At 37.5% G+C, this 23,206-nt stretch overlaps 6 long non-coding RNA genes across 6 annotated transcripts; all 6 read left to right on the top strand.

The window, feature by feature from the left end:
- The first annotated feature begins 1,213 nt into the window (after window positions 1-1,213).
- On the top strand, window positions 1,214-1,750 carry LOC125378334. Its single transcript, XR_007220201.1, has 2 exons — window positions 1,214-1,400; window positions 1,648-1,750. It is a non-coding gene; the product is annotated as an uncharacterized LOC125378334 (long non-coding RNA).
- Window positions 1,751-5,209: 3,459 nt separating this feature from the next.
- LOC125378333 lies at window positions 5,210-5,746 on the top strand. Its single transcript, XR_007220200.1, has 2 exons — window positions 5,210-5,396; window positions 5,644-5,746. It is a non-coding gene; the product is annotated as an uncharacterized LOC125378333 (long non-coding RNA).
- A 3,456-nt stretch (window positions 5,747-9,202) lies between these two features.
- Window positions 9,203-9,739, top strand: LOC124124659. The gene is made up of 2 exons (XR_007220199.1): window positions 9,203-9,389; window positions 9,637-9,739. It is a non-coding gene; the product is annotated as an uncharacterized LOC124124659 (long non-coding RNA).
- Window positions 9,740-13,196: 3,457 nt separating this feature from the next.
- On the top strand, window positions 13,197-13,733 carry LOC125378332. The gene is made up of 2 exons (XR_007220198.1): window positions 13,197-13,383; window positions 13,631-13,733. It is a non-coding gene; the product is annotated as an uncharacterized LOC125378332 (long non-coding RNA).
- A 3,460-nt stretch (window positions 13,734-17,193) lies between these two features.
- On the top strand, window positions 17,194-17,730 carry LOC125378331. Its single transcript, XR_007220197.1, has 2 exons — window positions 17,194-17,380; window positions 17,628-17,730. It is a non-coding gene; the product is annotated as an uncharacterized LOC125378331 (long non-coding RNA).
- Window positions 17,731-21,190: 3,460 nt separating this feature from the next.
- Window positions 21,191-21,727, top strand: LOC125378330. The gene is made up of 2 exons (XR_007220196.1): window positions 21,191-21,377; window positions 21,625-21,727. It is a non-coding gene; the product is annotated as an uncharacterized LOC125378330 (long non-coding RNA).
- Window positions 21,728-23,206: the final 1,479 nt, after the last annotated feature.

Raw genomic sequence — 23,206 nt, 5'->3', positions numbered from 1 at the left:
GTGTTGTGAGTATTCATAGTGACAGTCCCTTTGTGAGAAGAAACCAATATATGTACCTATCAGTTAGGAAATAAAGCTGTTGTAGTTTATTGTTATTGTGCAGTAAGATAAATAAAATTCGGGGAGAATAATGTAGTATCTGGGGACTTCTGCAGTATATTCAGCAGAAGCTATTTTCTTGTGAGCAGGCTGCTGTATTACACGGAAACGGTTAGCATAGTTGACCCCGTGTGGTACAGTGCTACTGCTGTACTGTGGTGAGGCTGTACTAGTGTGTTGCGTCAGTTTTCTGGTCTCTTGTTATGTCGTATCACACAGATGCATTATAATGTCTGATGTATGTTGCTCCCTCATCATATATTTACTGGATACACACTTTTCAGACCGTTATCGAATATTTACTTGATATAGGTTAAACGTTGAGTATCGAGGACTGTTTGAAATGCAGTTGGACGATGCCAGAGAGAGTGTGTCTGTTTGCCACCTTTATATACGTTGTCTTGTACTTCCTTAATCGATGTTCATGTATACCAGCTCGCATGTGTACCCGTAGGGTGATAACCTCGGGCCCTTTGATGCGAAAAGAATGCTTAATTTACACCATTAAACTGAGGTGCGTTACTTACCTGGAAGTGGCCAGCCCAAGGTAAATCAATCACGTATAATTCACAAATGGTATATATAAAGGATGGGGGAAACTGTTCCATCATCTCTTATCTTCACCTGCCGTTGAGACACAGATACGAGTCAAGACCAAACTGTAAGTACTATTTTAAGGTTTGCTTGTGATATATATGTATACTTTTAATGTTTGATTCATCTGCTGCGCATCTGGCTGTTTTCAATCTTTATGTTGAGCCAATTCATAAAAGTACGAATATGTAACATAAAACGTTCTTGTAAATTGGGAAATATATGAATGCAGGTGAAAGTAAAACTGATAACATAATTCACAATGAGTGGTGTGAACTGAATGTACCAGATGAGTAACGATAACATGCTATTTCCCTTTCTTGACAACGATTTTCACCTTACTCAATAGATACTCAAAATGATGAAGATAGTCGCCGCTCTTGTTGCCTGCCTGGCTGTTACCGCCTTTGCCGAGCCTACCGGTCTGTATGGTGGAATTGGCGGGTTGAAAGGAGGACTGGGCGGAATTGGCTACGGAATGGGTGGATTGCACGGAGGCCTTGGAGGTCTGTACGGAGGCTATGGAGGTCTGTACGGAGGCATGGGAGGTCTATACGGAGGCGTGGGAGGTCTATACGGAGGCATGGGAGGTCTATACGGAGGCGTGGGAGGTCTATACGGAGGCATGGGAGGTCTGTACGGAGGACTTGGAGGCTATGGTGGTCTCTACGGCGGAATTGGAGGATACGGAATTGGATTGGGAAAAGGTATTTCACAAAATATGATATCATTTGTTTATCGTATCCCACTTTCAGTCTCGTTTGCAAAATTTTATAATTTACCTATGTGGTATTATTATTTTACGCGACAAAGCTGATGACATTTATAAAACATCTTCAAAATTATTCTCTGCTTTCTCTAATATTTGGTTTAGCTTATCATGCAGCTAGTTTCAAGACTTCGTTGTGACTTATCCATATATCCCAATTTTATTCTACTATTTTTTTGTTTCAGGTATCGGCTATTATTGAGTTATTATCACCTGCAATGTGATGCTGGGTATTTATGTATATTCTCAAACCAATGGAATTGGTTCAATAAAATCTTGTCATATTTATTTACGCCTTGAAATTTGTTTGAGAATCTGAAAACTGAATTGAATGTTCACAATGGAAAAGTGATCTATGTTTCTCCATATTGTATACACTGGACATAGTACGTGTTGTAGACCAATATCCAAGCACTTAAATGATATTGCGTTTTACTTCAAGCTAAGATATCAACTACTGAAATGTGTATTAAGTTCCTGAGGAAACCGGACATGATGATAAGAGGAGGGATTTTATGCTTGATGTATCTCCCACAAAATGTCACTTACCCGAGTTCATGTTTCACGGGAATGTATCATTTGGGCTGCCACGAAAGGGTTTGATGGCCATTTGAAGTACCATAATATCTGGAATTGGCTGTCTGTATTTCAATTTGCATTTTAAAAACACGCAGCGAAACAAATAAGCAGGAGTATCAATTTTGGTCAAAGCGTTCATTAACGGGATCAAGGGGTAGACAGTGTGCACTGTATTGAAATGCAAATGTGTGTGCTGTCCTTGAAAATGAGCGAAAGTTGTATTCAGAATACAATCTACATGTTGTTATGGCGCTTTGTATAAATAATATCTGAGCTGCTGCAATGAAACAGCGAAAGCCATGGTGATGTAGAGCATCAAAACAAATGTTGCAAGATTCTTACTGCTTTGGTTAGAAGGGAATGCATACAGTTGGAATTTCCATGACAGTAACATATCTTTACAGTTTATTAATAACACAAACAAAACGATTGAATTCAAAAGTAACTATTAAAAACGCTTGTCCGGGTGTAGCTTATCAAACTACGAATTATTTGTAATTTCCATCAAACATGTACTTCTTGATTTGATGATGCAATTTAACATTTTGCATACTGCTTATGTAATTAATAGGAGAAGTATCTATATAGATATTTAATTGTGTGTTTACTAACCACCTTCCCTGTAGGCGCTATTTGTAAAATACATATTGATTAAATCAGACTGCGAATTTTAAGATTCCGAACTGGATTGGTAGGATTGAAGATTGCAATCAACAAACAAATAGCTAATATATCCCTATTGTTTGATTACAACGCAAAAGTGACAATCATTTATCAATACAAAGGAGATTGCATTTGGTAACTGTAGAGAGTGAAATTCAGCGGAATAAATGGTCCAACTTTAAAGCTTGTCATAAGTCTTTATAACAACAACCAGACTTAAAAACAAGTCGTTTGATCATGTCTATCTTTGAAAACACCTTTGTGTTATACTTTAAGAGCATTTTCTTCTGAAAACACACGTCTTTACTTTTAGATGTACGGTTTTTCTGGGAAACCCTTATATAGTTATACATTGTCAAACTGATTTGCGCGTGTTTTTATTCTTGATATGAGTTTTGGTTTAAACACGCCTTAAAAGAACACAGTCATCACTATCACTACTGCTTCATCATGTCAAGGGCATACGTAAAGGGTAGAGGCGATTTATATACTTTCTTCTTTCTTCTAATGTTTAGAACCAAAGATTCACCCGAAGATTAAAACACGTTAAAGTGAGTTATTTGCAACAGTGAATCAGTATATATGCAAATGTATGAATGGCTGAGACGTTGTCAAAAGACAACGTTCTCCCAATCTGGCACACGATGGAACTGACGGAGGAGCTCAAATATATACAAATATAAACTATTCATTAACACCTGGTGACATCACTGATATTCAGTATATGTTTTAGCACAATCTTGCCTTTTACACCCAATGAAATCTGTTTCAGCAGATATTGGAGCCTGATTATTCTCTGGCGTTGACGATTAATGTAGTTAAAGGGTCATCATTCTATAATTATTATATCAATATTCAGGCGTTATCTATAGAAATTGAGATAACAAATTTAGTGATGCTCGTATTATTACAAATGCCTTGATAATGAAGTGTACAATTATCAAGATGATATGTTGAAAATAAGAGAGTTCTCTCAAGAAACGCAGTTGCAAATAAAAGCCACATAACCCTTTTCAGAATCATTCGAAAGCTCTGCTCGAAGCAGAGACAATTGTACGATTTCGACTTTAATGATCACACGCATGTGCGTATGAATGACTACCAGATAGTGATGATACCTGGCGGTTGCCAAAAGTAAGCGTATCCTGCCCCAACGGTTCCTCCGTCACAAACACATACAAAGACAAGTCAACAAAGACGAGAAAACAAGCTGTTGTTCATATGTCAATCATGTTTTCAGAAGACATTGGTGTAATTTAGGCTTTTAACAGATATTACACGCATAAAAAGGTGTTGTGAGTATTCATTGTGACAGTCCCTTTGTGAGAAGAAACCAATATATGTACCTATCAGTTAGGAAATAAAGCTGTTGTAGTTTATTGTTATTGTGCAGTAAGATAAATAAAATTCGGGGAGAATAATGTATAGTATCTGGGGACTTCTGCAGTATATTCAGCAGAAGCTATTTTCTTGTGAGCAGGCTGCTGTATTACACGGAAACGGTTAGCATAGTTGACCCCGTGTGGTACAGTGCTACTGCTGTACTGTGGTGAGGCTGTACTAGTGTGTTGCGTCAGTTTTCTGGTCTCTTGTTATGTCGTATCACACAGATGCATTATAATGTCTGATGTATGTTGCTCCCTCATCATATATTTACTGGATACACACTTTTCAGACCGTTATCGAATATTTACTTGATATAGGTTAAACGTTGAGTATCGAGGACTGTTTGAAATGCAGTTGGACGATGCCAGAGAGAGTGTGTCTGTTTGCCACCTTTATATACGTTGTCTTGTACTTCCTTAATCGATGTTCATGTATACCAGCTCGCATGTGTACCCGTAGGGTGATAACCTCGGGCCCTTTGATGCGAAAAGAATGCTTAATTTACACCATTAAACTGAGGTGCGTTACTTACCTGGAAGTGGCCAGCCCAAGGTAAATCAATCACGTATAATTCACAAATGGTATATATAAAGGATGGGGGAAACTGTTCCATCATCTCTTATCTTCACCTGCCGTTGAGACACAGATACGAGTCAAGACCAAACTGTAAGTACTATTTTAAGGTTTGCTTGTGATATATATGGCTACTTTTAATGTTTGATTCATCTGCTGCGCATCTGGCTGTTTTCAATCTTTATGTTGAGCCAATTCATAAAAGTACGAATATGTAACATAAAACGTTCTTGTAAATTGGGAAATATATGAATGCAGGTGAAAGTAAAACTGATAACATAATTCACAATGAGTGGTGTGAACTGAATGTACCAGATGAGTAACGATAACATGCTATTTCCCTTTCTTGACAACGATTTTCACCTTACTCAATAGATACTCAAAATGATGAAGATAGTCGCCGCTCTTGTTGCCTGCCTGGCTGTTACCGCCTTTGCCGAGCCTACCGGTCTGTATGGTGGAATTGGCGGGTTGAAAGGAGGACTGGGCGGAATTGGCTACGGAATGGGTGGATTGCACGGAGGCCTTGGAGGTCTGTACGGAGGCTATGGAGGTCTGTACGGAGGCATGGGAGGTCTATACGGAGGCGTGGGAGGTCTATACGGAGGCATGGGAGGTCTATACGGAGGCGTGGGAGGTCTATACGGAGGCATGGGAGGTCTGTACGGAGGACTTGGAGGCTATGGTGGTCTCTACGGCGGAATTGGAGGATACGGAATTGGATTGGGAAAAGGTATTTCACAAAATATGATATCATTTGTTTATCGTATCCCACTTTCAGTCTCGTTTGCAAAATTTTATAATTTACCTATGTGGTATTATTATTTTACGCGACAAAGCTGATGACATTTATAAAACATCTTCAAAATTATTCTCTGCTTTCTCTAATATTTGGTTTAGCTTATCATGCAGCTAGTTTCAAGACTTCGTTGTGACTTATCCATATATCCCAATTTTATTCTACTATTTTTTTGTTTCAGGTATCGGCTATTATTGAGTTATTATCACCTGCAATGTGATGCTGGGTATTTATGTATATTCTCAAACCAATGGAATTGGTTCAATAAAATCTTGTCATATTTATTTACGCCTTGAAATTTGTTTGAGAATCTGAAAACTGAATTGAATGTTCACAATGGAAAAGTGATCTATGTTTCTCCATATTGTATACACTGGACATAGTACGTGTTGTAGACCAATATCCAAGCACTTAAATGATATTGCGTTTTACTTCAAGCTAAGATATCAACTACTGAAATGTGTATTAAGTTCCTGAGGAAACCGGACATGATGATAAGAGGAGGGATTTTATGCTTGATGTATCTCCCACAAAATGTCACTTACCCGAGTTCATGTTTCACGGGAATGTATCATTTGGGCTGCCACGAAAGGGTTTGATGGCCATTTGAAGTACCTTAATATCTGGATTTGGCTGGCTGTATTTCAATTTGCATTTTAAAAACACGCAGCGAAACAAATAAGCAGGAGTATCAATTTTGGTCAAAGCGTTCATTAACGGGATCAAGGGGTAGACAGTGTGCACTGTATTGAAATGCAAATGTGTGTGCTGTCCTTGAAAATGAGCGAAAGTTGTATTCAGATACAATCTACATGTTGTTATGGCGCTTTGTATAAATAATATCTGAGCTGCTGCAATGAAACAGCGAAAGCCATGGTGATGTAGAGCATCAAAACAAATGTTGCAAGATTCTTACTGCTTTGGTTAGAAGGGAATGCATACAGTTGGAATTTCCATGACAGTAACATATCTTTACAGTTTATTAATAACACAAACAAAACGATTGAATTCAAAAGTAACTATTAAATACGCTTGTCCGGGTGTAGCTTATCAAACTACGAATTATTTGTAATTTCCATCAAACATGTACTTCTTGATTTGATGATGCAATTTAACATTTTGCATACTGCTTATGTAATTAATAGGAGAAGTATCTATATAGATATTTAGTTGTGTGTTTACTAACCACCTTCCCTGTAGGCGCTATTTGTAAAATACATATTGATTAAATCAGACCGCGAATTTTAAGATTCCGAACTGGATTGGTAGGATTGAAGATTACAATCAACAAACAAATAGCTAATATATCCCTATTGTTTGATTACAACGCAAAAGTGACAATCATTTATCAATACAAAGGAGATTGCATTTGGTAACTGTAGAGAGTGAAATTCAGCGGAATAAATGGTCCAACTTTAAAGCTTGTCATAAGTCTTTATAACAACAACCAGACTGTAAAAACAAGTCGTTTGATCATGTCTATCTTTGAAAACACCTTTGTGTTATACTTTAAGAGCATTTTCTTCTGAAAACACACGTCTTTACTTTTAGATGTACGGTTTTTCTGGGAAACCCTTATATAGTTATTCATTGTCAAACTGATTTGCGCGTGTTTTATTCTTGGTATGAGTTTTGGTTTAAACACGCCTTAAAAGAACACAGTCATCACTATCACTACTGCTTCATCATGTCAAGGGCATACGTAAAGGGTAGAGGCGATTTATATACTTTCTTCTTTCTTCTAATGTTTAGAACCAAAGATTCACCCGAAGATTAAAACACGTTAAAGTGAGTTATTTGCAACAGTGAATCAGTATATATGCAAATGTATGAATGGCTGAGACGTTGTCAAAAGACAACATTCTCCCAATCTGGCACACGATGGAACAGACGGAGGAGCTCAAATATACACAAATATAAACTATTCATTAACACCTGGTGACATCACTGATATTCAGTATATGTTTTAGCACAATCTTGCCTTTTACACCCAATGAAATCTGTTTCAGCAAATAATGGAGCCTGATTATTCTCTGGCGTTGACGATTTATGTAGTTAAAGGGTCATCATTCTATAATTATTATATCAATATTCAGGCGTTATCTATAGAAATTGAGATAACAAATTTAGTGATGCTCGTATTATTACAAATGCCTTGATAATGAAGTGTACAATTACCAAGATGATATGTTGAAAATAAGAGAGTTCTCTCAAGAAACGCAGTTGCAAATAAAAGCCACATAACCCTTTTCAGAATCATTCGAAACCTCTGCTCGAAGCAGAGACCATGGTACGATTTCGACTTTAATGATCACACGCATGTGCGTATGAATGACTACCAGATAGTGATGATACCTGGCGGTTGCCAAAAGTAAGCGTATCCTGCCCCAACGGTTCCTCCGTCACAAACACATACAAAGACAAGTCAACAAAGACGAGAAAACAAGCTGTTGTTCATATGTCAATCATGTTTTCAGAAGACATTGGTGTAATTTAGGCTTTTAACAGATATTACACGCATAAAAAGGTGTTGTGAGTATTCATAGTGACAGTCCCTTTGTGAGAAGAAACCAATATATGTACCTATCAGTTAGGAAATAAAGCTGTTGTAGTTTATTGTTATTGTGCAGTAAGATAAATAAAATTCGGGGAGAATAATGTAGTATCTGGGGACTTCTGCAGTATATTCAGCAGAAGCTATTTTCTTGTGAGCAGGCTGCTGTATTACACGGAAACGGTTAGCATAGTTGACCCCGTGTGGTACAGTGCTACTGCTGTACTGTGGTGAGGCTGTACTAGTGTGTTGCGTCAGTTTTCTGGTCTCTTGTTATGTCGTATCACACAGATGCATTATAATGTCTGATGTATGTTGCTCCCTCATCATATATTTACTGGATACACACTTTTCAGACCGTTATCGAATATTTACTTGATATAGGTTAAACGTTGAGTATCGAGGACTGTTTGAAATGCAGTTGGACGATGCCAGAGAGAGTGTGTCTGTTTGCCACCTTTATATACGTTGTCTTGTACTTCCTTAATCGATGTTCATGTATACCAGCTCGCATGTGTACCCGTAGGGTGATAACCTCGGGCCCTTTGATGCGAAAAGAATGCTTAATTTACACCATTAAACTGAGGTGCGTTACTTACCTGGAAGTGGCCAGCCCAAGGTAAATCAATCACGTATAATTCACAAATGGTATATATAAAGGATGGGGGAAACTGTTCCATCATCTCTTATCTTCACCTGCCGTTGAGACACAGATACGAGTCAAGACCAAACTGTAAGTACTATTTTAAGGTTTGCTTGTGATATATATGTATACTTTTAATGTTTGATTCATCTGCTGCGCATCTGGCTGTTTTCAATCTTTATGTTGAGCCAATTCATAAAAGTACGAATATGTAACATAAAACGTTCTTGTAAATTGGGAAATATATGAATGCAGGTGAAAGTAAAACTGATAACATAATTCACAATGAGTGGTGTGAACTGAATGTACCAGATGAGTAACGATAACATGCTATTTCCCTTTCTTGACAACGATTTTCACCTTACTCAATAGATACTCAAAATGATGAAGATAGTCGCCGCTCTTGTTGCCTGCCTGGCTGTTACCGCCTTTGCCGAGCCTACCGGTCTGTATGGTGGAATTGGCGGGTTGAAAGGAGGACTGGGCGGAATTGGCTACGGAATGGGTGGATTGCACGGAGGCCTTGGAGGTCTGTACGGAGGCTATGGAGGTCTGTACGGAGGCATGGGAGGTCTATACGGAGGCGTGGGAGGTCTATACGGAGGCATGGGAGGTCTATACGGAGGCGTGGGAGGTCTATACGGAGGCATGGGAGGTCTGTACGGAGGACTTGGAGGCTATGGTGGTCTCTACGGCGGAATTGGAGGATACGGAATTGGATTGGGAAAAGGTATTTCACAAAATATGATATCATTTGTTTATCGTATCCCACTTTCAGTCTCGTTTGCAAAATTTTATAATTTACCTATGTGGTATTATTATTTTACGCGACAAAGCTGATGACATTTATAAAACATCTTCAAAATTATTCTCTGCTTTCTCTAATATTTGGTTTAGCTTATCATGCAGCTAGTTTCAAGACTTCGTTGTGACTTATCCATATATCCCAATTTTATTCTACTATTTTTTTGTTTCAGGTATCGGCTATTATTGAGTTATTATCACCTGCAATGTGATGCTGGGTATTTATGTATATTCTCAAACCAATGGAATTGGTTCAATAAAATCTTGTCATATTTATTTACGCCTTGAAATTTGTTTGAGAATCTGAAAACTGAATTGAATGTTCACAATGGAAAAGTGATCTATGTTTCTCCATATTGTATACACTGGACATAGTACGTGTTGTAGACCAATATCCAAGCACTTAAATGATATTGCGTTTTACTTCAAGCTAAGATATCAACTACTGAAATGTGTATTAAGTTCCTGAGGAAACCGGACATGATGATAAGAGGAGGGATTTTATGCTTGATGTATCTCCCACAAAATGTCACTTACCCGAGTTCATGTTTCACGGGAATGTATCATTTGGGCTGCCACGAAAGGGTTTGATGGCCATTTGAAGTACCATAATATCTGGAATTGGCTGTCTGTATTTCAATTTGCATTTTAAAAACACGCAGCGAAACAAATAAGCAGGAGTATCAATTTTGGTCAAAGCGTTCATTAACGGGATCAAGGGGTAGACAGTGTGCACTGTATTGAAATGCAAATGTGTGTGCTGTCCTTGAAAATGAGCGAAAGTTGTATTCAGAATACAATCTACATGTTGTTATGGCGCTTTGTATAAATAATATCTGAGCTGCTGCAATGAAACAGCGAAAGCCATGGTGATGTAGAGCATCAAAACAAATGTTGCAAGATTCTTACTGCTTTGGTTAGAAGGGAATGCATACAGTTGGAATTTCCATGACAGTAACATATCTTTACAGTTTATTAATAACACAAACAAAACGATTGAATTCAAAAGTAACTATTAAAAACGCTTGTCCGGGTGTAGCTTATCAAACTACGAATTATTTGTAATTTCCATCAAACATGTACTTCTTGATTTGATGATGCAATTTAACATTTTGCATACTGCTTATGTAATTAATAGGAGAAGTATCTATATAGATATTTAGTTGTGTGTTTACTAACCACCTTCCCTGTAGGCGCTATTTGTAAAATACATATTGATTAAATCAGACTGCGAATTTTAAGATTCCGAACTGGATTGGTAGGATTGAAGATTGCAATCAACAAACAAATAGCTAATATATCCCTATTGTTTGATTACAACGCAAAAGTGACAATCATTTATCAATACAAAGGAGATTGCATTTGGTAACTGTAGAGAGTGAAATTCAGCGGAATAAATGGTCCAACTTTAAAGCTTGTCATAAGTCTTTATAACAACAACCAGACTGTAAAAACAAGTCGTTTGATCATGTCTATCTTTGAAAACACCTTTGTGTTATACTTTAAGAGCATTTTCTTCTGAAAACACACGTCTTTACTTTTAGATGTACGGTTTTTCTGGGAAACGCTTATATAGTTATACATTGTCAAACTGATTTGCGCGTGTTTTATTCTTGGTATGAGTTTTGGTTTAAACACGCCTTAAAAGAACACAGTCATCACTATCACTACTGCTTCATCATGTCAAGGGCATACGTAAAGGGTAGAGGCGATTTATATACTTTCTTCTTTCTTCTAATGTTTAGAACCAAAGATTCACCCGAAGATTAAAACACGTTAAAGTGAGTTATTTGCAACAGTGATTCAGTATATATGCAAATGTATGAATGGCTGAGACGTTGTCAAAAGACAACATTCTCCCAATCTGGCACACGATGGAACAGACGGAGGAGCTCAAATATACACAAATATAAACTATTCATTAACACCTGGTGACATCACTGATATTCAGTATATGTTTTAGCACAATCTTGCCTTTTACACCCAATGAAATCTGTTTCAGCAGATAATGGAGCCTGATTATTCTCTGGCGTTGACGATTTATGTAGTTAAAGGGTCATCATTCTATAATTATTATATCAATATTCAGGCGTTATCTATAGAAATTGAGATAACAAATTTAGTGATGCTCGTATTATTACAAATGCCTTGATAATGAAGTGTACAATTACCAAGATGATATGTTGAAAATAAGAGAGTTCTCTCAAGAAACGCAGTTGCAAATAAAAGCCACATAACCCTTTTCAGAATCATTCGAAACCTCTGCTCGAAGCAGAGACCATGGTACGATTTCGACTTAAATGATCACACGCATGTGCGTATGAATGACTACCAGATAGTGATGATACCTGGCGGTTGCCAAAAGTAAGCGTATCCTGCCCCAACGGTTCCTCCGTCACAAACACATACAAAGACAAGTCAACAAAGACGAGAAAACAAGCTGTTGTTCATATGTCAATCATGTTTTCAGAAGACATTGGTGTAATTTAGGCTTTTAACAGATATTACACGCATAAAAAGGTGTTGTGAGTATTCATAGTGACAGTCCCTTTGTGAGAAGAAACCAATATATGTACCTATCAGTTAGGAAATAAAGCTGTTGTAGTTTATTGTTATTGTGCAGTAAGATAAATAAAATTCGGGGAGAATAATGTAGTATCTGGGGACTTCTGCAGTATATTCAGCAGAAGCTATTTTCTTGTGAGCAGGCTGCTGTATTACACGGAAACGGTTAGCATAGTTGACCCCGTGTGGAACAGTGCTACTGCTGTACTGTGGTGAGGCTGTACTAGTGTGTTGCGTCAGTTTTCTGGTCTCTTGTTATGTCGTATCACACAGATGCATTATAATGTCTGATGTATGTTGCTCCCTCATCATATATTTACTGGATACACACTTTTCAGACCGTTATCGAATATTTACTTGATATAGGTTAAACGTTGAGTATCGAGGACTGTTTGAAATGCAGTTGGACGATGCCAGAGAGAGTGTGTCTGTTTGCCACCTTTATATACGTTGTCTTGTACTTCCTTAATCGATGTTCATGTATACCAGCTCGCATGTGTACCCGTAGGGTGATAACCTCGGGCCCTTTGATGCGAAAAGAATGCTTAATTTACACCATTAAACTGAGGTGCGTTACTTACCTGGAAGTGGCCAGCCCAAGGTAAATCAATCACGTATAATTCACAAATGGTATATATAAAGGATGGGGGAAACTGTTCCATCATCTCTTATCTTCACCTGCCGTTGAGACACAGATACGAGTCAAGACCAAACTGTAAGTACTATTTTAAGGTTTGCTTGTGATATATATGTATACTTTTAATGTTTGATTCATCTGCTGCGCATCTGGCTGTTTTCAATCTTTATGTTGAGCCAATTCATAAAAGTACGAATATGTAACATAAAACGTTCTTGTAAATTGGGAAATATATGAATGCAGGTGAAAGTAAAACTGATAACATAATTCACAATGAGTGGTGTGAACTGAATGTACCAGATGAGTAACGATAACATGCTATTTCCCTTTCTTGACAACGATTTTCACCTTACTCAATAGATACTCAAAATGATGAAGATAGTCGCCGCTCTTGTTGCCTGCCTGGCTGTTACCGCCTTTGCCGAGCCTACCGGTCTGTATGGTGGAATTGGCGGGTTGAAAGGAGGACTGGGCGGAATTGGCTACGGAATGGGTGGATTGCACGGAGGCCTTGGAGGTCTGTACGGAGGCTATGGAGGTCTGTACGGAGGCATGGGAGGTCTATACGGAGGCGTGGGAGGTCTATACGGAGGCATGGGAGGTCTATACGGAGGCGTGGGAGGTCTATACGGAGGCATGGGAGGTCTGTACGGAGGACTTGGAGGCTATGGTGGTCTCTACGGCGGAATTGGAGGATACGGAATTGGATTGGGAAAAGGTATTTCACAAAATATGATATCATTTGTTTATCGTATCCCACTTTCAGTCTCGTTTGCAAAATTTTATAATTTACCTATGTGGTATTATTATTTTACGCGACAAAGCTGATGACATTTATAAAACATCTTCAAAATTATTCTCTGCTTTCTCTAATATTTGGTTTAGCTTATCATGCAGCTAGTTTCAAGACTTCGTTGTGACTTATCCATATATCCCAATTTTATTCTACTATTTTTTTGTTTCAGGTATCGGCTATTATTGAGTTATTATCACCTGCAATGTGATGCTGGGTATTTATGTATATTCTCAAACCAATGGAATTGGTTCAATAAAATCTTGTCATATTTATTTACGCCTTGAAATTTGTTTGAGAATCTGAAAACTGAATTGAATGTTCACAATGGAAAAGTGATCTATGTTTCTCCATATTGTATACACTGGACATAGTACGTGTTGTAGACCAATATCCAAGCACTTAAATGATATTGCGTTTTACTTCAAGCTAAGATATCAACTACTGAAATGTGTATTAAGTTCCTGAGGAAACCGGACATGATGATAAGAGGAGGGATTTTATGCTTGATGTATCTCCCACAAAATGTCACTTACCCGAGTTCATGTTTCACGGGAATGTATCATTTGGGCTGCCACGAAAGGGTTTGATGGCCATTTGAAGTACCATAATATCTGGAATTGGCTGTCTGTATTTCAATTTGCATTTTAAAAACACGCAGCGAAACAAATAAGCAGGAGTATCAATTTTGGTCAAAGCGTTCATTAACGGGATCAAGGGGTAGACAGTGTGCACTGTATTGAAATGCAAATGTGTGTGCTGTCCTTGAAAATGAGCGAAAGTTGTATTCAGAATACAATCTACATGTTGTTATGGCGCTTTGTATAAATAATATCTGAGCTGCTGCAATGAAACAGCGAAAGCCATGGTGATGTAGAGCATCAAAACAAATGTTGCAAGATTCTTACTGCTTTGGTTAGAAGGGAATGCATACAGTTGGAATTTCCATGACAGTAACATATCTTTACAGTTTATTAATAACACAAACAAAACGATTGAATTCAAAAGTAACTATTAAAAACGCTTGTCCGGGTGTAGCTTATCAAACTACGAATTATTTGTAATTTCCATCAAACATGTACTTCTTGATTTGATGATGCAATTTAACATTTTGCATACTGCTTATGTAATTAATAGGAGAAGTATCTATATAGATATTTAGTTGTGTGTTTACTAACCACCTTCCCTGTAGGCGCTATTTGTAAAATACATATTGATTAAATCAGACTGCGAATTTTAAGATTCCGAACTGGATTGGTAGGATTGAAGATTGCAATCAACAAACAAATAGCTAATATATCCCTATTGTTTGATTACAACGCAAAAGTGACAATCATTTATCAATACAAAGGAGATTGCATTTGGTAACTGTAGAGAGTGAAATTCAGCGGAATAAATGGTCCAACTTTAAAGCTTGTCATAAGTCTTTATAACAACAACCAGACTGTAAAAACAAGTCGTTTGATCATGTCTATCTTTGAAAACACCTTTGTGTTATACTTTAAGAGCATTTTCTTCTGAAAACACACGTCTTTACTTTTAGATGTACGGTTTTTCTGGGAAACCCTTATATAGTTATACATTGTCAAACTGATTTGCGCGTGTTTTTATTCTTGATATGAGTTTTGGTTTAAACACGCCTTAAAAGAACACAGTCATCACTATCACTACTGCTTCATCATGTCAAGGGCATACGTAAAGGGTAGAGGCGATTTATATACTTTCTTCTTTTTTCTAATGTTTAGAACCAAAGATTCACCCGAAGATTAAAACACGTTAAAGTGAGTTATTTGCAACAGTGAATCAGTATATATGCAAATGTATGAATGGCTGAGACGTTGTCAAAAGACAACGTTCTCCCAATCTGGCACACGATGGAACTGACGGAGGAGCTCAAATATATACAAATATAAACTATTCATTAACACCTGGTGACATCACTGATATTCAGTATATGTTTTAGCACAATCTTGCCTTTTACACCCAATGAAATCTGTTTCAGCAGATATTGGAGCCTGATTATTCTCTGGCGTTGACGATTAATGTAGTTAAAGGGTCATCATTCTATAATTATTATATCAATATTCAGGCGTTATCTATAGAAATTGAGATAACAAATTTAGTGATGCTCGTATTATTACAAATGCCTTGATAATGAAGTGTACAATTATCAAGATGATATGTTGAAAATAAGAGAGTTCTCTCAAGAAACGCAGTTGCAAATAAAAGCCACATAACCCTTTTCAGAATCATTCGAAAGCTCTGCTCGAAGCAGAGACAATTGTACGATTTCGACTTTAATGATCACACGCATGTGCGTATGAATGACTACCAGATAGTGATGATACCTGGCGGTTGCCAAAAGTAAGCGTATCCTGCCCCAACGGTTCCTCCGTCACAAACACATACAAAGACAAGTCAACAAAGACGAGAAAACAAGCTGTTGTTCATATGTCAATCATGTTTTCAGAAGACATTGGTGTAATTTAGGCTTTTAACAGATATTACACGCATAAAAAGGTGTTGTGAGTATTCATAGTGACAGTCCCTTTGTGAGAAGAAACCAATATATGTACCTATCAGTTAGGAAATAAAGCTGTTGTAGTTTATTGTTATTGTGCAGTAAGATAAATAAAATTCGGGGAGAATAATGTATAGTATCTGGGGACTTCTGCAGTATATTCAGCAGAAGCTATTTTCTTGTGAGCAGGCTGCTGTATTACACGGAAACGGTTAGCATAGTTGACCCCGTGTGGTACAGTGCTACTGCTGTACTGTGGTGAGGCTGTACTAGTGTGTTGCGTCAGTTTTCTGGTCTCTTGTTATGTCGTATCACACAGATGCATTATAATGTCTGATGTATGTTGCTCCCTCATCATATATTTACTGGATACACACTTTTCAGACCGTTATCGAATATTTACTTGATATAGGTTAAACGTTGAGTATCGAGGACTGTTTGAAATGCAGTTGGACGATGCCAGAGAGAGTGTGTCTGTTTGCCACCTTTATATACGTTGTCTTGTACTTCCTTAATCGATGTTCATGTATACCAGCTCGCATGTGTACCCGTAGGGTGATAACCTCGGGCCCTTTGATGCGAAAAGAATGCTTAATTTACACCATTAAACTGAGGTGCGTTACTTACCTGGAAGTGGCCAGCCCAAGGTAAATCAATCACGTATAATTCACAAATGGTATATATAAAGGATGGGGGAAACTGTTCCATCATCTCTTATCTTCACCTGCCGTTGAGACACAGATACGAGTCAAGACCAAACTGTAAGTACTATTTTAAGGTTTGCTTGTGATATATATGTATACTTTTAATGTTTGATTCATCTGCTGCGCATCTGGCTGTTTTCAATCTTTATGTTGAGCCAATTCATAAAAGTACGAATATGTAACATAAAACGTTCTTGTAAATTGGGAAATATATGAATGCAGGTGAAAGTAAAACTGATAACATAATTCACAATGAGTGGTGTGAACTGAATGTACCAGATGAGTAACGATAACATGCTATTTCCCTTTCTTGACAACGATTTTCACCTTACTCAATAGATACTCAAAATGATGAAGATAGTCGCCGCTCTTGTTGCCTGCCTGGCTGTTACCGCCTTTGCCGAGCCTACCGGTCTGTATGGTGGAATTGGCGGGTTGAAAGGAGGACTGGGCGGAATTGGCTACGGAATGGGTGGATTGCACGGAGGCCTTGGAGGTCTGTACGGAGGCTATGGAGGTCTGTACGGAGGCATGGGAGGTCTATACGGAGGCGTGGGAGGTCTATACGGAGGCATGGGAGGTCTATACGGAGGCGTGGGAGGTCTATACGGAGGCATGGGAGGTCTGTACGGAGGACTTGGAGGCTATGGTGGTCTCTACGGCGGAATTGGAGGATACGGAATTGGATTGGGAAAAGGTATTTCACAAAATATGATATCATTTGTTTATCGTATCCCACTTTCAGTCTCGTTTGCAAAATTTTATAATTTACCTATGTGGTATTATTATTTTACGCGACAAAGCTGATGACATTTATAAAACATCTTCAAAATTATTCTCTGCTTTCTCTAATATTTGGTTTAGCTTATCATGCAGCTAGTTTCAAGACTTCGTTGTGACTTATCCATATATCCCAATTTTATTCTACTATTTTTTTGTTTCAGGTATCGGCTATTATTGAGTTATTATCACCTGCAATGTGATGCTGGGTATTTATGTATATTCTCAAACCAATGGAATTGGTTCAATAAAATCTTGTCATATTTATTTACGCCTTGAAATTTGTTTGAGAATCTGAAAACTGAATTGAATGTTCACAATGGAAAAGTGATCTATGTTTCTCCATATTGTATACACTGGACATAGTACGTGTTGTAGACCAATATCCAAGCACTTAAATGATATTGCGTTTTACTTCAAGCTAAGATATCAACTACTGAAATGTGTATTAAGTTCCTGAGGAAACCGGACATGATGATAAGAGGAGGGATTTTATGCTTGATGTATCTCCCACAAAATGTCACTTACCCGAGTTCATGTTTCACGGGAATGTATCATTTGGGCTGCCACGAAAGGGTTTGATGGCCATTTGAAGTACCATAATATCTGGAATTGGCTGTCTGTATTTCAATTTGCATTTTAAAAACACGCAGCGAAACAAATAAGCAGGAGTATCAATTTTGGTCAAAGCGTTCATTAACGGGATCAAGGGGTAGACAGTGTGTACTGTATTGAAATGCAAATGTGTGTGCTGTCCTTGAAAATGAGCGAAAGTTGTATTCAGAATACAATCTACATGTTGTTATGGCGCTTTGTATAAATAATATCTGAGCTGCTGCAATGAAACAGCGAAAGCCATGGTGATGTAGAGCATCAAAACAAATGTTGCAAGATTCTTACTGCTTTGGTTAGAAGGGAATGCATACAGTTGGAATTTCCATGACAGTAACATATCTTTACAGTTTATTAATAACACAAACAAAACGATTGAATTCAAAAGTAACTATTAAAAACGCTTGTCCGGGTGTAGCTTATCAAACTACGAATTATTTGTAATTTCCATCAAACATGTACTTCTTGATTTGATGATGCAATTTAACATTTTGCATACTGCTTATGTAATTAATAGGAGAAGTATCTATATAGATATTTAGTTGTGTGTTTACTAACCACCTTCCCTGTAGGCGCTATTTGTAAAATACATATTGATTAAATCAGACTGCGAATTTTAAGATTCCGAACTGGATTGGTAGGATTGAAGATTGCAATCAACAAACAAATAGCTAATATATCCCTATTGTTTGATTACAACGCAAAAGTGACAATCATTTATCAATACAAAGGAGATTGCATTTGGTAACTGTAGAGAGTGAAATTCAGCGGAATAAATGGTCCAACTTTAAAGCTTGTCATAAGTCTTTATAACAACAACCAGACTGTAAAAACAAGTCGTTTGATCATGTCTATCTTTGAAAACACCTTTGTGTTATACTTTAAGAGCATTTTCTTCTGAAAACACACGTCTTTACTTTTAGATGTACGGTTTTTCTGGGAAACCCTTATATAGTTATACATTGTCAAACTGATTTGCGCGTGTTTTTATTCTTGATATGAGTTTTGGTTTAAACACGCCTTAAAAGAACACAGTCATCACTATCACTACTGCTTCATCATGTCAAGGGCATACGTAAAGGGTAGAGGCGATTTATATACTTTCTTCTTTTTTCTAATGTTTAGAACCAAAGATTCACCCGAAGATTAAAACACGTTAAAGTGAGTTATTTGCAACAGTGAATCAGTATATATGCAAATGTATGAATGGCTGAGACGTTGTCAAAAGACAACGTTCTCCCAATCTGGCACACGATGGAACTGACGGAGGAGCTCAAATATATACAAATATAAACTATTCATTAACACCTGGTGACATCACTGATATTCAGTATATGTTTTAGCACAATCTTGCCTTTTACACCCAATGAAATCTGTTTCAGCAGATATTGGAGCCTGATTATTCTCTGGCGTTGACGATTAATGTAGTTAAAGGGTCATCATTCTATAATTATTATATCAATATTCAGGCGTTATCTATAGAAATTGAGATAACAAATTTAGTGATGCTCGTATTATTACAAATGCCTTGATAATGAAGTGTACAATTATCAAGATGATATGTTGAAAATAAGAGAGTTCTCTCAAGAAACGCAGTTGCAAATAAAAGCCACATAACCCTTTTCAGAATCATTCGAAAGCTCTGCTCGAAGCAGAGACCATGGTACGATTTCGACTTTAATGATCACACGCATGTGCGTATGAATGACTACCAGATAGTGATGATACCTGGCGGTTGCCAAAAGTAAGCGTATCCTGCCCCAACGGTTCCTCCGTCACAAACACATACAAAGACAAGTCAACAAAGACGAGAAAACAAGCTGTTGTTCATATGTCAATCATGTTTTCAGAAGACATTGGTGTAATTTAGGCTTTTAACAGATATTACACGCATAAAAAGGTGTTGTGAGTATTCATAGTGACAGTCCCTTTGTGAGAAGAAACCAATATATGTACCTATCAGTTAGGAAATAAAGCTGTTGTAGTTTATTGTTATTGTGCAGTAAGATAAATAAAATTCGGGGAGAATAATGTATAGTATCTGGGGACTTCTGCAGTATATTCAGCAGAAGCTATTTTCTTGTGAGCAGGCTGCTGTATTACACGGAAACGGTTAGCATAGTTGACCCCGTGTGGTACAGTGCTACTGCTGTACTGTGGTGAGGCTGTACTAGTGTGTTGCGTCAGTTTTCTGGTCTCTTGTTATGTCGTATCACACAGATGCATTATAATGTCTGATGTATGTTGCTCCCTCATCATATATTTACTGGATACACACTTTTCAGACCGTTATCGAATATTTACTTGATATAGGTTAAACGTTGAGTATCGAGGACTGTTTGAAATGCAGTTGGACGATGCCAGAGAGAGTGTGTCTGTTTGCCACCTTTATATACGTTGTCTTGTACTTCCTTAATCGATGTTCATGTATACCAGCTCGCATGTGTACCCGTAGGGTGATAACCTCGGGCCCTTTGATGCGAAAAGAATGCTTAATTTACACCATTAAACTGAGGTGCGTTACTTACCTGGAAGTGGCCAGCCCAAGGTAAATCAATCACGTATAATTCACAAATGGTATATATAAAGGATGGGGGAAACTGTTCCATCATCTCTTATCTTCACCTGCCGTTGAGACACAGATACGAGTCAAGACCAAACTGTAAGTACTATTTTAAGGTTTGCTTGTGATATATATGTATACTTTTAATGTTTGATTCATCTGCTGCGCATCTGGCTGTTTTCAATCTTTATGTTGAGCCAATTCATAAAAGTACGAATATGTAACATAAAACGTTCTTGTAAATTGGGAAATATATGAATGCAGGTGAAAGTAAAACTGATAACATAATTCACAATGAGTGGTGTGAACTGAATGTACCAGATGAGTAACGATAACATGCTATTTCCCTTTCTTGACAACGATTTTCACCTTACTCAATAGATACTCAAAATGATGAAGATAGTCGCCGCTCTTGTTGCCTGCCTGGCTGTTACCGCCTTTGCCGAGCCTACCGGTCTGTATGGTGGAATTGGCGGGTTGAAAGGAGGACTGGGCGGAATTGGCTACGGAATGGGTGGATTGCACGGAGGCCTTGGAGGTCTGTACGGAGGCTATGGAGGTCTGTACGGAGGCATGGGAGGTCTATACGGAGGCGTGGGAGGTCTATACGGAGGCATGGGAGGTCTATACGGAGGCGTGGGAGGTCTATACGGAGGCATGGGAGGTCTGTACGGAGGACTTGGAGGCTATGGTGGTCTCTACGGCGGAATTGGAGGATACGGAATTGGATTGGGAAAAGGTATTTCACAAAATATGATATCATTTGTTTATCGTATCCCACTTTCAGTCTCGTTTGCAAAATTTTATAATTTACCTATGTGGTATTATTATTTTACGCGACAAAGCTGATGACATTTATAAAACATCTTCAAAATTATTCTCTGCTTTCTCTAATATTTGGTTTAGCTTATCATGCAGCTAGTTTCAAGACTTCGTTGTGACTTATCCATATATCCCAATTTTATTCTGCTATTTTTTTGTTTCAGGTATCGGCTATTATTGAGTTATTATCACCTGCAATGTGATGCTGGGTATTTATGTATATTCTCAAACCAATGGAATTGGTTCAATAAAATCTTGTCATATTTATTTACGCCTTGAAATTTGTTTGAGAATCTGAAAACTGAATTGAATGTTCACAATGGAAAAGTGATCTATGTTTCTCCATATTGTATACACTGGACATAGTACGTGTTGTAGACCAATATCCAAGCACTTAAATGATATTGCGTTTTACTTCAAGCTAAGATATCAACTACTGAAATGTGTATTAAGTTCCTGAGGAAACCGGACATGATGATAAGAGGAGGGATTTTATGCTTGATGTATCTCCCACAAAATGTCACTTACCCGAGTTCATGTTTCACGGGAATGTATCATTTGGGCTGCCACGAAAGGGTTTGATGGCCATTTGAAGTACCATAATATCTGGAATTGGCTGTCTGTATTTCAATTTGCATTTTAAAAACACGCAGCGAAACAAATAAGCAGGAGTATCAATTTTGGTCAAAGCGTTCATTAACGGGATCAAGGGGTAGACAGTGTGCACTGTATTGAAATGCAAATGTGTGTGCTGTCCTTGAAAATGAGCGAAAGTTGTATTCAGAATACAATCTACATGTTGTTATGGCGCTTTGTATAAATAATATCTGAGCTGCTGCAATGAAACAGCGAAAGCCATGGTGATGTAGAGCATCAAAACAAATGTTGCAAGATTCTTACTGCTTTGGTTAGAAGGGAATGCATACAGTTGGAATTTCCATGACAGTAACATATCTTTACAGTTTATTAATAACACAAACAAAACGATTGAATTCAAAAGTAACTATTAAAAACGCTTGTCCGGGTGTAGCTTATCAAACTACGAATTATTTGTAATTTCCATCAAACATGTACTTCTTGATTTGATGATGCAATTTAACATTTTGCATACTGCTTATGTAATTAATAGGAGAAGTATCTATATAGATATTTAGTTGTGTGTTTACTAACCACCTTCCCTGTAGGCGCTATTTGTAAAATACATATTGATTAAATCAGACTGCGAATTTTAAGATTCCGAACTGGATTGGTAGGATTGAAGATTGCAATCAACAAACAAATAGCTAATATATCCCTATTGTTTGATTACAACGCAAAAGTGACAATCATTTATCAATACAAAGGAGATTGCATTTGGTAACTGTAGAGAGTGAAATTCAGCGGAATAAATGGTCCAACTTTAAAGCTTGTCATAAGTCTTTATAACAACAACCAGACTGTAAAAACAAGTCGTTTGATCATGTCTATCTTTGAAAACACCTTTGTGTTATACTTTAAGAGCATTTTCTTCTGAAAACACACGTCTTTACTTTTAGATGTACGGTTTTTCTGGGAAACCCTTATATAGTTATACATTGTCAAACTGATTTGCGCGTGTTTTTATTCTTGATATGAGTTTTGGTTTAAACACGCCTTAAAAGAACACAGTCATCACTATCACTACTGCTTCATCATGTCAAGGGCATACGTAAAGGGTAGAGGCGATTTATATACTTTCTTCTTTTTTCTAATGTTTAGAACCAAAGA

This window comes from Haliotis rufescens, unplaced genomic scaffold, assembly GCF_023055435.1.
Source record: "Haliotis rufescens isolate VD_foot unplaced genomic scaffold, xgHalRufe1.0.p SCAF_12, whole genome shotgun sequence".
In the NCBI taxonomy this organism is placed as follows: Eukaryota; Metazoa; Mollusca; class Gastropoda; order Lepetellida; family Haliotidae; genus Haliotis; species Haliotis rufescens.
Note: the sequence above shows the minus strand (reverse complement) of the source record. Positions and strands in the feature narration are given on the sequence as shown.